We start from the raw sequence: 18,213 nt of genomic DNA, 5'->3' as shown, positions 1-18,213 counted from the left end.
GGGATATGGCTGTGAGCACGAGAGCCCTTGGAGGTGCGTTGATGATCATGTGGGACACTTGGAGTGGTCGGTAAGCACGTGGGCCACTTGGTTGTGGCTTATGAGTATGTGGTCCACTTGGAGGTGGCTGGTGAGCATGCATGTCACTTGGAGGTGGCTGATGAGTGTGCAGGCCACATGGAGGTGACCGATGAGCGCACGAGCCACTTGGTTTGCCATTCCGGTGACTTGTTACTACATCATCAACAGTTCGTCGATTCGCTTCATGTGCTTGTCGGCGTCAGATAATCCTCCTTGACTTGGATAATAACGTTCATCATCTTCTCTCCGTCTTAAACTGTGTGTGGGAATCTATATGTAATTTTTGACGTCTACAGATATCCCCTCCAAAGTGTTTCAGACTTATTCTTTTATAGATGAGTCTGAAATGCTTTGGATAAGATAGGTCCTGTTTTCAATCTTTTCAGTATTTTGTCAAGGAGATCATATAGAAGGACATGTGAATAGCTTCAATTCTTGACTTCTTCAGTCTTCAGTCTACTCTATTTTTTGTCGAATAGATGAAGTTCTTCTGGCGCTGTATTTATCGTCTGACTGTTGTCGAAATCTTGAACTAAAATTGGTGTATTAGTTTTTAAACTTAGCTTGTGTCATTGAGTTAACTTTGAACCGATCATCTTTGTCGGGACTTTGTATCTGAATGTGATTGAACTTCTCGGAATCATCCTTTAACCTGGAATTTTTCTTAGCCTTATTTTGGCAAAGTCTTCAGCGCGCAGACTGGTGTTGACCTTAATTTGCAGCGCGTTGACTGGTGTTGACTTTCATTTGTAACGTGTTGACCGGCGTTAACACAGTTTAACCTCTTAAGGTGTTGGAGCGTGATGGTCCTAAATACTGGTGCTGTAGGATCAACTGTTAAAGCTGATTCATCTGTATGTATGGATCTTATCCTGAAGTTGTCGGATCCTTAAGTCACGAGACCAACTAATGGAGATGGTGCGTCAATGACTCTCACATTTATAGGATTTTTGGCAAACCCTCAGTCATCAATAGGTTTGATGAGCCTTTACCGACTACCATTTGAGTCGGGCCAACATACAGATTGTTTAAGTTCGTTTCACATGTAATATTGTGCTAAAAAAGTTAACTCTTTTAGTGCTACGATATTGAATACATAGACTTCGTCTTTTTCACAGGAATAGACTACCTGATAACGCGTGTTAGGCGATGACTTATCTCTTCTTAGGATTCGGGATAAAAGTCCCCAGACTTGGATTATGGTGTCTTTTTCACTCGGTGAAAGACTAAACCGATAATACGTGTTAGACGCTGACTTATCCCTATTTAAGATTTGAGATAAAATTCCTCGTACGTGTGAGGTACGGATTATGGTGTTATTAATAACAACCTGCCATAATGTCGAATATGTGGGCTATTGTCCTTTTTTACGGTCAATGACTGACCGACAACGCGTGTTAGGCACTGACTTATCCCTACTTAGGCTTCGGGATAAAAGTTTCCAGACTTAGATTCTAGTGTCTTTTTCACTCGGTGAAAGACTAATCGGCAATGCGTGTTAGGCATTGATTTATCCCTACTTAGGATTAAGGATAAAATTCCCTGTGCATGCGAAACACAGATTTTGGGAGTTAAAAAAGCGGTGTCTTCTCTTGGGGCAAAGACGAACCCGATACTGAAAAGGAAGAATTTTATATTCTATCTCCAGTTTCTTCTCTTGGGGCAAAGACGAACCCGATACTGAAAAGGAAGAATTTTATATTCTATCTCCAGTTACAAAGGAAACTCAAAGTGGGATTTTCACTTGATACTGAAAAGGAAGAATTTTATATTCTATCTCCAGTTACAAAGGAAACTCAAAGTGGGATTTTCACTTCAAAAATCCGGGAAGGTGAAACTAAGAGTGGGATCTTCACTCCGAGAATCGAAAAGATTTAGATAATCCTAACTGTCGGAAGGTTTGATTACCAAACTAAATGTGAGTTTCTCATTTATCGAGAGTGAATTGGGGTTTTGGCCTTAACCGTATGAAGGTTTGACCGAGTGGGAGGTTTGAGACGATCTTAACTGTAGGAAGGTTTGATCGCTTGATTTGAAAGTGGACCTCTCGTTCATGAAAGGAATCGAAAGGAGATTTTGGTTGTGGCCCTAACTGTAAAAAGGTTTGACCGAGTGGGAGGTGTGAGACGATTATAACTGTAGTAAGGTTTGACCGCTCGATTTGAAAGTGGACCTCTCGTTCATGGAAGGAATCGAGAGGAGATTTTGGTTGTGGCCCTAACTATAGGAGGTTTGACCCAGTTAATCAGTGAGACTGGGAGTACAAATCATAGTGGGAGTGTTAACTTGTACAAATCACTCAGTAAGGATTCTTAGTGTTAAGTGATAAGGACTTAACATGAAGGGGTTTGAAAATTATCAAAGATTAGCAGCTTAAACTTTTAAAAACCGTGTTGGGACTTTAACATTGGGAGTGTTAAGTGCACAAACACAGTGGGAGTTTAAATGGACTCAGCCGAAAGAATTTTGGTGGATCACTGTCAGTTAGTTTGATCAGTAAGGGACTTTGTGGTGGAGGACTGTGAATCATCAAGCACTTCACAATTGCATCGTGGGAGTTTCGTGAGGGAAGATTAACCGGATGAAGTCCTTGAATCTTATCTCGACGAAAGAGTGCTTGAAAAATCACAGTGGGTGGGTTTTAATCATCTTGGAAATGATTAAATAGCCATAGTGGGAGGTTCTTAATCAAAATAGGAATGAATTATTCCGATGACTGGTTTTCACCATGAATAATCGGTTTTGGGTTATCCTTAAGAATACCATGTGTAGTATCCTTATGGAACTTTTCTTTAGAATGCATTGAGGTATCCCACCCCCAGCTATTTATCGAGCCTGAATCCAATTGTACTCGGCCATATTGTTGGGTTATCCTTAAGAATATTAAGAGTAATATTCTTTAAGAACTTCCCGTTAAAGGAAATAAGGGAACCAGTTTAAACTCGTATACCCGTTGGATGATAGGGAGAAGCAGTTTATACTCTTATACTTGTCGGAGTCTGGGAAGGAGCAGTTTATACTCATATACTTTTTGGAGTAAGATGTTCTTATTCGGCTTATTCCAGCGTTATGACGTCGGCTTCAACCAAGACTTGGATGTAATTTTTGAGAGCGAAGCAAGACTTGGTGGGATGAAGGATCCTCCTGTGGTACGCATAGTACTTTGGATCCGAAGTATTATTAGCTTCCTTCTGACTTGTGATAGGTGGCAGCTTTCTTGTTATTTTTAAGAAGCGACTCAAAAATGGCCGGAACTTCTTCGTCTTTGAAGGAGTACTCTTTTTGGAGTCTCAGATCCGAAGTCTCTTGCTGTCTCCGGGGTTGCTGCTGTGACGTCTGATTAATATCAATAGCTGGTGCAGGTGTCTTCTTCTTTCCATGGGAGGCGAAGTTTGATTTTGGAGGGTTAGCCACTGATTGGCTTCTCTTGGCTTTCTTCCTTCTGAGGAAGCGTTCGACCTGCTCTCTACACACCTTCAACTCTTTTCAGATCTTGGATGATGCTACTCTCATAACTTCCAAGATATCAATGGACATGTTATTATGACAGGTTTGGAGGATGAAGTCCTCTGTAACCGGATCTCAGCAATTCGTCGCCTTATTCCGGAAGCGCTTGACGAAGTCGTTAACCATCTCTTTGTCTTCCTGTTTCTCCTCAAAGAGCATCCTGATTGATACCTTGGTGTCATCATCAAAGAAATTAATAAGAAATGAACTTTTCATATCATCCCAGTTGTTGATGCTTCCAGGCTTGAGACGGTGGTACCAATCGAAGGTAGGCCCGTGAAGAGTGCCAACGAATGACCAGACCATCAAAGGCTCGTCGCCAGATATCCTCTCAAGTGGGACTTAAAATAAATCAAGTGTTGAGTGGGGGAACCCTTCCCATCGAACGGCGTGAAGTTGATCAGGTTGAACTTCATCGGATACGGGATCGACTCTCACTCTCTTAGATAAGGACACATAATACTGGTCTTCTTCACCTCTTGAATGGACATCAGTACATTGATTTTACTTTTGAGGTCTTTCATTTTCTCATCCTCGCTCGTATCATGCTTTGGACGATTCTGAGAGAAACAACGGGGCCACCCCCACTGTTGTCATCATCGGTGGGACCACCCCTAACGTCATTATCTTTAGTTAGGCTACCCCTAATATTTTGGTCAACGAGAGGGTTATCTGCATCGAGGTGTTCGTCCATGTCTGAATCGCCACCTGCCCGGTAGGCATTGTTGTGACGACTAGATTTGCCAATATGATTAGACAAAGCCTGAAGCTGTTGGTTATGCTCTTCTTTCATCCGCAGCATAGCCATTTCCATTTCGAACTTGAAGTTTTCTTTTTGCTTGGCTAGAGCATCCTCGAGAATTTTGACCATTTGCTCGGTGTTGATCATGAACACTTCGCAAGACTATCCTGGGCTGCATATCATATTGTCAGAAGCGACTACAGAGTTAGCATATGATGCTTCATTATCTGAGGATAATCCTCTATTCATCCTCTGATAGTCCCTATGTCTAGTAGTCCCTACGCGTAGCTGAGTTAGACGATGCGATATGAGGGGGTCTAAACTAGAAAGTCGAGTCGACTTTCCGGTATTAGCCATGTTAATCATGACTACGGATTGTTTAGGTTCGATAGCTTCTAGCTGGAGTCGAGACATTAGTTAGGTTATTCCCGAATTGACTCTTCTTCCTGGAGAAAAGTCGGGGCTAGAACCACTTGAAACAATCGGAGACTTTTCCTTATTGACCATATTGATGGTAACTTCCGCGAGTTCGTCATCTTGAACGACCGATCTTCTTTTGTGAAAACGCCTTGATTTAGGTTTCGATGCTTCAGTGTAGATCATCTCGAATACCGAGACTTTCTATGGAGCGGTCTTGGGGTAGCTACACACTGATAATACTGTCCTGATTAGTTTGGCGCACGGACAATGAAAATCCATTTCTCAGGTATCTCTCTTTTGAGATCTGTTCGTACCCCCAGCCTGATAGTACAACTCATCGACATGATGACTAGAGCAATCTATCGCGTGTTGGCATGACGTCTCAGGTATAACATCGTCATCTGACAAACACATTTCCTTCTGAGGATTTACTGCCTTGTTAGCGTTCTCAAGAGTCACATGTTTGGAGCCACGTTTTCGTGAGCGCGGGGCCTCAACGGGCTCTTAGACAATGACACGCAGTCCGATGCGATTAGTTATTGGGGTTTCCCCATTATAGGAAGCTTTCAAATTGTTGCGAGGGCATGTGCGACCCCCAGCTCGATGAGTTGCGTGGGGTTCAGTCACCGGACCTAAGCGTTCTTTAATCGAAACTTTGCCTCGATCCTCCTGCAAAGTACCAAGACGATCCGCCATCGTTTTCTTGCCTTTGGACAAGTCCACACTGTCGCTAAGCTTGATCGGAGGTGTGAAATCGATTGGAGCAGAGACGGAACTTGACGGAGCCGAAAAAACAGGCACGGGGGCAAGTCTGGCTTGGCCCTGGTGCGGGTCACCTTGGGGTGGCTCGCATTTTTTGGACTTTTTGGCCACTGTTTTGAGCTTCGATCTCCAGACTTAGCGCGGTTTTGCTTGTTCCTTGGCCACCTCTTGCTTCTGCAACTCTCAGGCCTTTTGCACAAGAATCCGTGCACGCATAAGGAGTGCGCGGCGCTTTTGGATGCGCTCCTCAAGGGTTGAACGGCTCCTTTTGACTTGGATCCATTCGTTCATTGCTGGTTTGGATGAGGGGCCGTTTGCTCGCTATTGAGGCGCTCGATGCTCCTTGAATTTCAGATCCGCTTCGTAACGGATCCTGTCTACAGGCTCTAAAACCTTGGCAAATTAGCGCGCGAGGTATTGTCGTTGCCTTTGGTAAGTTCTCATTGATAAAGTGGGTACGCCTCCAGCGGCTATCTCCTTGATTAAGGAGGAGCCTCCGGCGGCTATCTCCTTGATTAAGGAGGAGTCCGGATCTGCAGATCCGGACTCATTAGAGGACGAAGGGGCATTGTAAGGCGGGATTGCCACAGTAACGGGGGCGTTGATCTTCCTACGCTTGTGAAGTGTGAAGGATCTGGAGGAGGAGAACGACAGATACTCCTTGAACTTGGCCTGGTCGAATTCGTACTCAACCTCTATGTCAACCGGGATTCGGATCTGAGGTTGCGACACATCAGCCTTCATAAAAAAGCTGTTGGCTCCCACTGTGGTCGCCAACGTATTTAGGTCAGAAATTATTGTTTTCATTATCATCGAATCTATTACAAATTTAGCCGTTATAATAAACTAAAATAAATAAAATGTTAATCTTTTTATAAGATCTTCTTACACAATAAAAATATAAAGATTACAATTCCTTCAAACAACACACAACAACGGTTTATCTCCTGTTGCTTGCGTGTGGACTTTGCCTGTGTCGGGGACGCGTTAGTCCGTGGACCGTCACAGACTAGATCCGGTTGACAGAAAAGTTATTCAAATCTCTTACTTCACAAAGGAAGTAATCCCAGAAGTGATAATCTTGATCAAGCGAGATTACGACTCTTCTCGAGATAAAAACCAAGTTTGATCCGGAGGAAAGGGGGTACGGGTCTCAGATCTCTCGAAATTCACTCTTTATGCACAGGAAATCACCAAGATCTAGCTAACCCTATCTGAAATTCATGGCTATTGGCTCTGTAATTTGGCAACACCTCGCCCTCTTTGATTATAACTCTCCCCCTATGAAAGAAGGCCCTAGGCTCATATTTATAGGGCTTCGGATGCAGGGTATTTGGATAAGAATAAAGGATTTGGTCATATCATCAGTTGACAACGGTCTAACCATGTGTAGAGATGATATCAAGTCAGTTGGGAACATCTAGAATGAAAGAATCCCAAAAAACTATCAAAAAATATGTTTTTAGTGTTTCGGGGCGTGAGCCATCATCTGGTGGCTCGGAACAGTGCGATCCACCAAATGGTGGCTCGGCCTTGGGCGAGCCAATTTGTACTACCTTGGGTATTTTAGCTTTAACTTTCATATTAGATCTCAAAATAAGGTGTTTCAAGATGCGTTGGAAAGCTGATAAAAATACCTATAATTTTTATCTTTTGAGTTTCTCCAGAATAAAATCACATCATGACTAAAATATCAGTTCTTTATGCGAGCCACCAAATGGTGGCTCGGTACTGTGCGAGCCAGTTTGTACTTCCTCTGGTATTTTGGCTCTAACTCTCTCTTTCAATCTTAGAATGAGGTGATTCAAGATGCGTTGGAAATCTGACGAAAATACCTACAACTTTTTTCTTTTGAGTTTCTATAGAATCAAATCGTATCATTGCTGAAATATCAGTTCTTATGCAAGCCACCAAATGGTGGCTCGACACTGTGCGAGCCAGTTCGTACTCCTCTGGTATTTTGCCTCTAACTCTCTCGTACGGTCTCAGAATAAGGTGATTATAAAGGTGTTGGAAATCTGACAAAAAGACCTACAATTTTTATCTTTTAAGATTCTCTAGAATCAAATTTCATCATAGCCGAAATGTCAGTTCTTGTGCGAGCCACCAAATGGTGGCTCGGCACTGTGCGAGCCAGTTTGTACTTCCTCTAGTATTTTTCCTCTAACTCTCTTGTCCGATCTCAGAATAAGGTGATTCTAGATACATTGGAAAGTTGATAAAAATACCTATAACTTTTCTTTTTTGAGTTTCTCTAGAATCAAATCGTATCATGACTAAAATCTTAGTTTTTTGTACGAGCCCCCAAATACTATGCGAGCCAGTTTGTACTTCCTCGGGTATTTTGGCTCTAGCTCTCTCGTCTAATCTCGGAATGAGGTGATTCAAGATATGTTAGAAAGCTGGTGAAGAGATCTACAACTTCCAGTGGGCGATCCACATATGGTGTGGGCAAGATACACATGTCATTTCCCTCCTTTTTGGGCAAAATATAACTTCTGGCTGAGTTGTTTTTGCCGTTTTGCGTGTCACGTTGACTCGTACGGTTCACCAATTCACTTCATGTATTTCGTTACCTTGGAGGTGGCCGGTGAGCGTATTGGCCACTTGGAGATGGTCGGTGAGCACACGGGCCACTCGGAGCTGGTCGGTGAGCACGCGGGCCACTCGGAGCTGGTCGGTGAGCGTGCGAGCCACTTGGAGGTGGCCGGTGAGCACGTGAGCCACTTGGCGGTGGCTGATGAGTGTGCAGGCCACTTGGAGGTGGACGGTGAGCACGCGGGTCACTTGGAGCTGGCTGGCGAGTGCACGGGCCACTTGGCTAATGAGTGCGCGAGCCACTTGGAGGTGGCTGATGAGCGTGTGGGCCACTTGGAGGTAGCCGGTGAGCACGCGGGCCACTTGGCGGTGGCTGATGAGCACGCAGGCCACTTGGAGGTGGCTGATGAGTGCGCTGACCACATGAATGTGTCCAGTGAGTGCACGGGCCACTTGGTTTGCCATTCTGGTGGCTTGTTGCTACGTCATCAACAGTTCGCCAATTCACTTTCTGTGCTTGTCGGCGTCAGATAATCCTCATTGACTCGGATAATAATGTTCATCGTCTTCTCTCCGTCTCAAACTACGTGTGGGAACCTATAGGCAATTTTTGACGCCCCCAAATATATTTTTAGAAAAACATTATATAATGTGGTTTGATATATACATACTTATTTTATTTATCATTTCAATCTTAACCTTTTTTAGCTACTGGAAAAGATCCTCAAAAGTTAGAGCATGTTTCTAAAACTTATTTTGTTCATATTCTATACTATAGTTGGATATATACTTGTACTATATCTAGCATTTTGAATCTAAATTAATAGTATGTCATTAATTAAGCACATTGAGCATTTGAATGCGAAGACAAAAATCTTGGCCATTTCAACTCATTTAGGCATTTTCATTAAGAATTATAATGAGGTGTTGAGTAGTGAAAATATTATGAGGTGTTTTCATTAAGGAAAAAATCAGTTATGAAATCAAATACTATATACATCAATTCTCTACACTTGAATCTTGTTTTCATTAAGGAAAAAATCAGTTATGAAATCAAATACTATATACATCAATTCTCTACACTTGAATCTTATTAAAAACAAAGAAGAAGAGATAACAGAAATCAAATACTATATACATCAATTCTCTACACTTGAATCTTATTAAAAACAAAGAAGAAGAGATAACAGAGCAAGGACAAGAAAAGAAACGAAGCAATGCTTCAAAAAGGTTAGTAAAATATGTATATTTAGAAATAGTTAAAAAATCATACCATAAATTGGGATTTTATTTCAATTACCCATTCTTTCAAACAGAAGAAGAGATCCAGATTAATCTTTGTTGAAGAGAAATCTTTATTTCAAATGATTAATTGATGTATGCAGGCAAGTTTCCTCCTCACTTATTTCTTAATAATTTGGATTGTTCGAAATTGAAGGTTAATGATAATTTGTTGTTGTTCATTTTTGAATTGTAATAAGAAGTTAATTAAGGTCTAATACTTGGCCCAAGATTGAGAATATGAAGAAAAAAAGGGTTTATATGAGATTGAAAGAAATGAAAATTGTAATATGCTTTTAGTTCAATGAAATTTGTATATATTGCATCTATAAATCCTAACATCAGGAAATTTTATTATTCTCCCAAATGTTAGAACTGCGATGTCTTAATACTTGAATTGATAGTTTGATGACCTAAATAAATAGTTCCAAATGCTATTATGCACCTCGTGAGATCGAGTAATGCATGTGAGTATATTTCTTTCGGATTTTATCTAACTTGCTTTTGTTATTCTTTATTTCTTAATATTTGAATTAAAATTAATTTAATTCAATTTATTTTCTAAATTCTTATGAAATTATAAAAAAATTGCATGTAAAAGATCTCATTCTTTATACAATATTTTAGACATACACAAAAAACAAAAAGCATCTTCTCTTTGATTTCTTTTAAGACTCTTAGAGAGAAGAGGGAAAACAAGATTAAGAATTAGTAATAAATGTGGATTTTATATACATAACATTATATTCAATATCATTAATCAATGTATTCTTTATTCGTGTGTAATAATGTGGATTTTATATACATAACATTATATTCAATATCATTAATCAATGTATTCTTTATTCGTGTGTAATCTTTTTCTCTTTTTGAGAAAGAAATGATATTCAATATCATTAATCAATGTATTCTTTATTCGTGTGTAATCTTTTTCTCTTTTTGAGAAAGAAATGATTAAAAAAAATAAAATAGGATGATTATATCATAACAACCTCATGAAAGATTTGTAAAAGTTTAATTTTAACGCACATAACATTATATTCAATATCATTAATTCTTGCAGCCAAAGAGCAGTAACTGCAGTAAATAAAAGAAAGAAGAGAACAGGTTTAGTTTCAAAACAATGGTTAGCCCTCTAAATCTCACAAAATTATTTTGAATACGAAAAAAATAGAGTTTTACATTAAATATATTTTCAAGGAATTTATAATTTAATATTTACTTTTAAATTAAAATATGAAAAATAGATACACGTGCAAAGCACGTGCACCGTACTAGTTATAGTATAAAAATGTACAACGAGTAACCCCCAAATAAACCGATTTGAGGGAGGCCGGATGCTGGCCCCATTCGACGACGTGGCCCATCATCCTATCCAGAAGCCCCAGGCTCGAGCTCGATTCTAAAATCTTCTCTTTTCCCCATCATTCTCTTCTCAATTTGTAATTTGGAGCATTTGAGGTTTGGTCTCTCTTTCATATCGTTCTATTTAGGTTTCATCAATTGAGTATTCATTTTGTTCTCATCGGATTAGCAAAACTTTGCCCTGTTTACTGTAAAAATCTTTTAAAGTTTCATGTAATTTTGTTTTCGTGAATGAATTATTCGTACATAACAAATAATATTGTTATTCAAGAATTAATAGCAGATTAGGGTTCAGTCGTTCAATCACAAGAATGCATGTCCTTTTCTTGTCAGCTAAAGAGATCAATTAGATCCTTGTACGTAATTTTTTCTTCTTGCAAATGATGATCACTTCAGGGTAGAAATTTTCTGTAATTTGATATATTGTTATTTCACCCAATGTGGGAGGATTTACTTCCTTCATGGAACATAAAAAAGTATGTACCCTTAAAAGGGAAGTGGTGCATATGGGCCACAGCCATATTCTGGACAGCAGACATTTGGTTAAATTGTAAGCATATACATCTTCTATGATTTTTGTTTTCTTCAGGTTTGTGCTTTCTCAAATCCATCTGATTTTTTAAATTGAAATGCAGTGGTGTTTGAAGCAATGAGCTGGTGATGCGGGAGCTCAGCATGCTGTGGCATCTCGGCAGTCGATGATGTGTGCTACACAAGAAGCGGACCTTAGTGGATATAGAGCTCATTCTGCACAGGGGACTCAGTACGGCGGGCCTTATGCTGGTGTTTATGGCCCCACAGCTTTAAGCAGCGCCTATCAGGTGGTTGCCAATTTGGCGTTGCCTTTTAGTTACTTTGTGCCTTGATTTTTTAGATAGTTTATCATTTTGCTGGTCACATTGCTGAGTGATTTATTCACACTTTGCTATTTGATATTATTTGTTAATCTGATGCTTCATTCAAATGGGAGCATTCTAGACTAAGCCCTCCATATTTTTTCAAGGTATCTAGACACACTTTTGTCAGTGATTAGAGTTAAAACTCTATATCTTATTTTGACTTTGTTTAATTACTTAGCATTCTGGTGGATGCGATGCGTGCATGAGACAGTACATGGAAAAGTGGCGTAGTTGAATTGTCAGGAGAACAGATGGTCTGTTGGATGTTGTTTTAGTTTTTCAAGTATGAGGATATTTCCATCGATGTTTCTTGATTTCTCAAGAGGAAGACTTTTACAATATTTTTTTCCAAGTGTGAGGCCTCTCCTTTGATTTTTTAAGGTATGAGGACATTTTGAGATTCAAACAATTGACTCATAGAACACTAAAATGAAAAAAAACGAGAAGAGACAATGAGGAAGTTGCACATCGCAGCACATAATCTTTCAATAATTTCCAGAAGTGTTACAAGGGTATAATAAATGTTTACATTTACAACACTAAAACAACATAATCTCAACGTACTATGCAAAGTCACAGCAAGTCCAACTTCTTAGAGATAAAGAAACTTAAAAAAAAACAATCAAATCATATTGAAGCATATCGACCTCCGTGTCCACCAGTTCCACACAATGTGATGCTGATGGCTGAGCCCTGCCAGTTTCCATGGCAATGGGGTATGACTCAAGTTTGCCTTCTGTCACGTGACCCTGGCCTGGTACTGGTGATGCGGCTGTTTGGTTTTGGTGGCCGAATGTGCTGAGACCGGCATTTTTCTGGAGGTGTGGCCAGTGCAGATTTGTTCCTTGGCTTCTCTTTTGTTGATATCTGTTTGGCTTCTCTCTTGTTAATAACTGCTTCTTGCATTTTTCTTTTCTTACTTTTGTTCTGCCATTTCTTTCTCTGCTTAGTGCTGAGCTATCATCTTCTTGCCTTCTATTAGAAAACTCAAAATGTGAAATTTACAGTCTAATATTTACAATTATAGTCTAAGATATAAATTTGTACAGTAACAAACTTGCAGGGAATAGCATCTAAACTTATTCTCTATTGGTTTAGAAGTTAATTACCTTAATCCTATTAAATTTCCTCATATAAGCCTTTAGGCCCTTTACTATTGAATGAAAGTGATAGATGTGTTGAGGATCTGCGTTGTCGTTTGGCTCAGAAACCTGCCGAAATCAGTCCTGTTCTTCACTCACAGTGCACCACCAAGAACTCAAAGGGGAGAGCTCACTGATATTCTCTACCCGTCACTCACAAAGATGAAAGGGGATCGCACAAAGGGGGTGAGAGCACAGAGCTCGGGTAAGGTCTACCCGTCACTCACAAAGATGAAAGGGGATCGCACAAAGGGGGTGAGAGCACAGAGCTCGGGTAAGGAGAGGATCGCACAAAGCTACAGAGCACAAAGCTCTCTCTGGTCTTCTTTTGCTCTCAGTCACACAGACTTTTTCTTTTCACTCTCCGTTCTTCTCCCTCAACTCTCTCTCTCTTTATCATGGGGCCATCCGACAGGAAGAGATGGGCTAGGGAAGAAAACGAAAGGAAGCCGACCTACAGATAGGCTAGGGCATTAGTGAAATTCTTATTTCTCAAAGGAAACAAGAATCAAAAGTGATATATTTCATCAAAGTAAAATATACATTTTTTCTCTCATCGGTTCTAGGACTGAAATGTCGAGGGAACCTACAAGCAATGACAACTTACAGTTAAGACAATACAAACACGAGATTTATGTGGTTCGGCAAATTAGCCTACGTCCACGGGAGGAGGTTTTTACTATGAGGAGAATACCTAACTTATTACAAGTTCTATCTCAACTCACACTCTCTTTTCCTCTCAAGTTACTCACACTCAATAATTACCCACTTAGTATTTTTTCCCCACGCCTTCCTCTTCTCCCTACCTCTCTATTTATAGGCAAGAAGAGATATTGGGTGTGAACCGGCTGGAGGAAGGGCACAGGTACAAGGGCATGAGCTTGTGTCCTGTGTACAAAGAAAGGGCATGGGCTTGAGTCCTGTGTACAAAAGCATGGAGCTCTTTTGTACCGTGTACAAGAGCATGGGCCACACGCAATAACAGATACAAATAATCTTTAGTTCCGTTAGTTTGTCTTTCTGTTGCACGGATCTCATCCTAAATCTATTTTACCGCGCGCATCCTCCTTCATACTCAATTTTTGAATTTAAATGACGTAGCGGTGAAGGTTGATGAATGTTCTTTTCGCCGCGGGATCTATAATCATGTTCATGATGATATCCAATCCTTGTTTATTTGTATGGATAGGAAGTTGTGAAGGCTACAATGCATTATGCCTGATACATACTTAATTACCTCTACAAATTTTGATAGGAAAGTGTTACTTAGGTAACTTAATTGAGTATTATTTTATGGACTTCTACTGCTTGATCATAGATCTCTTGACAAAGTGAAATAAGATAACTTTAATAAATTTTCTCTCAATATGAAGTTTCAGGCTAAAGCAATGAGTTAAGAAAGGAACTATAAATCAATTCAATTGGCAAACAGATGATGCCAAGAAATGACTAAAATGAAAAATATGAAATAATATTTAAATTAAGCTGAAGTTTATCTAACCATATTAATTACATGCTGATGATTTAATTGCATCCTCTTTGTTGGGGATCTTCGTTGTCGTTTCCGGTTTGGCTGAGAAGCCTACTCAACCAGTCCTGTTCTTCACTCACAGTGCACCACCAAGAAGCCAAAGGGAAGCTCACTGATATTCTCTACCCGTCACTCACAAAGATGAAAGGGGATCGCACAAAGGGGGTGAGAGCATAGAGCTCGGGTAAGGGAGAGGATCGCACAAAGCTACAGAGCACAAAGCTCTCTCTGGTCTTCTTTTGTTCTCAGTCACACAGACTTTTTCTTTTCACTCTCCGTTCTTCTCCCTCAACTCTCTCTCTCTTTATCATGGGGTCATCCGACAGGAAGAGATGGGCTAGGGAAGAAAACGAAAGGAAGCCGACCTACAGATAGGCTAGGGCATCGAAGGATGGGACTCCAAGCAGCGGTAGCACAAAGATAGGGGCGGCTGTCCTAGGGTTTTTGTTTTCATCGGCTAGGGAGAGAGTTTGGGTTTGGGGAAAATATCTTGGGGAACTGGGCTATTTGGAAACGGGCCAAAGCTTGGGCCAAACAAAATAACAACAATCTCCACCTTTGGCCCAAGGTAGTGCACAGAGCAAAAACACGAAACTGCAGGACTCATCATCGCCAAATTATTACTTGTATGATCACAAAGAAGATACAAGCAATGAAAGAGAATACACAAAGTAAACTCAGATCACAAAGATCGGTGTAAGATCACCAAGCATACCAAGTCCACAAAGGACCGAACTCTACCAAACGGTCATCGAGTTCAAAGGGAAAAATCACAAAGCTACTAACAAGCACAAAGCACGTTAATAGGCCACAAAGCAAGGGGAGAAAATTACCCAAGCACAAAGCAAAAAAACACAAAGCATGTTAATAGGCTACAAAGGCAACACACAAAGCATGCCAAGTCCACAAAGGACCGAACTCTACCAAACGGTCATCGAGTTCAAAGGAAAAAATCATTCAAATCATGCATGCTATCTATCTCATGCATATCATGCTCCACCTCATTAGGAATAACATCATCTTGATTTTCAATAATTATTTCATCAGGATGTGATTCATGTTGATTAATAATAGGCATTTGCTCCACCTCATTTGGAGCATCATTTTCAGAAATAGGGACAGGTAAAGGTAAACAAGGAAATTCATAAACAACATCTCTTCTTATCACAGAGTTAACAGAATCAAGCACAGGTTCAGCATGACAAACATACAAGTTATTTTGTTTTTCAGCAGAAAACATAACAAGAGACCCTTTTAGAATTTTCATAACCCCTTTACCCCATTTTCCCTCCAAACCATCATTTTCTAGAGATGCACAAGAAATCAAGTTATAACATAAATCAGGAACATGCCTAACATCCTTCAAAGTAAACACAGAACCAGAAGAAAACCTAAGGCATACATCACCAGTTCCTAAAACATTACATTTCTTTTCATTTGCCATTGACACAAAGCCATTCTCTATTTTCTTGTAGTTTGAAAACATATTTTTAAATGGAGTCATATGAAAAGTACAACCAGAGTCTACCAACCAATTTGATTGGCACAAAGAATCAGATAACACAGAGTTCAGATATGCATAATCACACAGATTATAAATCATGAAAATTTCACTTATTTCGTCCTCATAGACAGCCATATTAGTCTGATCATTTTGTTGATTTTTCCTAGGTTTAGGACAATCTCTAATAAAGTGACCGTTTTCATGACAGTTATAACATTTTCTAACTTTAGATCTACCCATTCCATTTTCGAATTGTTTCCTACTTGATTCCCCATTACTAGCATTCTTTTGGTTATTAGACCTATTCTGAGGCCTACCCCTCACATGCATAACCTCATCAGAATTTTTATTTTTCCCAGAATGTTTTAAATCTAATTCCTTACTCTTAAGACCATTGACCACAATGTCAAGGATAACCTCATCTCTACCATACTTAATAGCAGATTTCACATCACTATATGAGTCAGGAATAGCATTTAGAAGAGCAATAGGAGTATAGTCGTCTATATGTTTATCACCAGTTAACTTAATATCTGAAATAAGTTTTGTGAAAATATCTAGGTTCTCCTCAATATCCTTAGACATATCCAATCTAAATTTGAAAAATTTTTCAAGCAAAAACATTTTACTGGGCAAAGAGGTTTCAGTATAGAGTTCTTCAAGTTTATCCCAAAGGGTTTTAGCAGATTCCAAAATTCCAACTTTTCTAATCACAGAGTCAGATAAGTTCAAATAAATTGTGGAACAAGCATTTTCGTTCATTTCCGCCCGTTTATTTTCAGTGTCAGAAGTTAAATAAGTCTGACCAACAGCCCTAACAGATTTTTGTTGAATTAAGATGCATTTTATTTTTTGTTTCCAAATGTTAAAATCAGATTTTCCGTTGAACGGAGCCATACCATATTGGATCATACTATATTGATTAGCAGCAGACATTTTTCACACAGAAAAAACAAACAGCAACTAAAAAATGAACAAATCTGATTTCGGTAATTATCCGGCTCAAAACGTGTGAAGCAACTAGCACGAACAAATGAGAAGAACGATGAACACAGAGTTCTTGTTTCACTCTCTTTGGTCTTTCACACGAGCACAAACAATAACAGAAACTACTTTCCAAGAAAAATAAAAATGCAACTATAGCCGGGAAAAATACAGAATTTTTTACTGTAAATTTTCAACAAGGTCAGAGCTTAACTGCAGCGGAAAGAAAACACAGGCAAGAGTTTTTTTTTTTCTGTCAATTCTCCTGAGCGAAAACAGATTTCGAAGGAAAAAGAAAAAAAAGGTAACAGTTGGGTTTTCCGATGATATACCAGAGCGAAACCCTAGGAGAGGGTCTCGACCTTACCCACGCCCACGCGGTGGTCCGGCGGCGGTCCGACGGTGTCCAGCGGCAGCGACCAGCGGCGATCCTTTCGCACGAACCAATTTTAGTTTCTGAAAAATATTCCAACAAGGCAAGAGATACCAATTTACTGTAATTTTCAACAAAGGCCAGAGTTTACCTGAGCAAAACCCACTGTAGAGTGTTTCGACCTTACCCACGTCCTCGCGGTGGTCCGGTGGTTGTTCGGCGGCGGTGACGACTCCACCAAGCTCTGATACCACTGTTGAGGATCTGCGTTGTCGTTTGGCTCAGAAACCTGCCGAAATTAGTCCTGTTCTTCACTCACAGTGCACCACCAAGAAGCCAAAGGGAAGCTCACTGATATTCTCTACCCGTCACTCACAAAGATGAAAGGGGATCGCACAAAGGGGGTGAGAGCATAGAGCTCGGGTAAGGGAGAGGATCGCACAAAGCTACAGAGCACAAAGCTCTCTCTGGTCTTCTTTTGTTCTCAGTCACACAGACTTTTTCTTTTCACTCCTCGTTCTTCTCCCTCAACTCTCTCTCTATTTATCATGGGTTCATCCGACAGGAAGAGATGGGCTAGGGAAGAAAACGCAAGGAAGCCGACCTACAGATAGGCTAGGGCATCGAAGGATGAGACTCCAAGCAGCGGCAGCACAAAGATAGGGGCGGCTGTCCTAGGGTTTTTGTTTTCATCGGCTAGGGAGAGAGTTTGGGTTTGGGGCAAATATCTTGGGGAACTGGGCTATTTGGAAACGGGCCAAAGCTTGGGCCAAACAAAATAACAACAAGATGCCTAAGATTGGATTATAAAAAGTCTTGATTGAGATGAGATCGGAACATCTACACTACTGTGTATGTTGAATAAAGTAGATAAATATTGAATAATAGAGTATTTTGTTCAAAAGTATAATTACATAAAAACCTATTTAACAGAAAAAAAGTAAAAACTGAAAGCTCCGTTTCAAAAATAACCTTCAGCTCCGTTTCAAAAATAACCTTCTACTGAATAAAGGCCTTGGTCTTCTCTGGCCTTGGCAGAGGCTCCGACTTCAGCTGCTGCTTCTTTAGCAGAGGCCATGGTGTT

General features: G+C 40.1%; 1 protein-coding gene across 6 annotated transcripts in view; it reads left to right on the top strand.

The window, feature by feature from the left end:
* The window catches only part of LOC109848437, a 21,761-nt gene continuing 14,212 nt past the window's right edge, over window positions 10,665-18,213 (top strand). For 4 of the 6 annotated variants that reach the window (XM_020417924.1, XM_020417925.1, XM_020417923.1 and 1 more), the window contains exon 1: window positions 10,665-11,517. The gene's annotated coding sequence lies outside the window, so the exon portion shown is untranslated. The remainder of the gene's footprint in view (window positions 11,518-18,213) is intronic. The other 2 variants (XM_020417922.1, XM_020417921.1) reach the window with 2 other exon arrangements.

Source organism: Asparagus officinalis, chromosome 7 (genome assembly GCF_001876935.1).
Source record: "Asparagus officinalis chromosome 7, Aspof.V1, whole genome shotgun sequence".
NCBI lineage: Eukaryota > Viridiplantae > Streptophyta > Magnoliopsida > Asparagales > Asparagaceae > Asparagus > Asparagus officinalis.
This window is presented reverse-complemented; position numbering and strand designations above follow the sequence as displayed.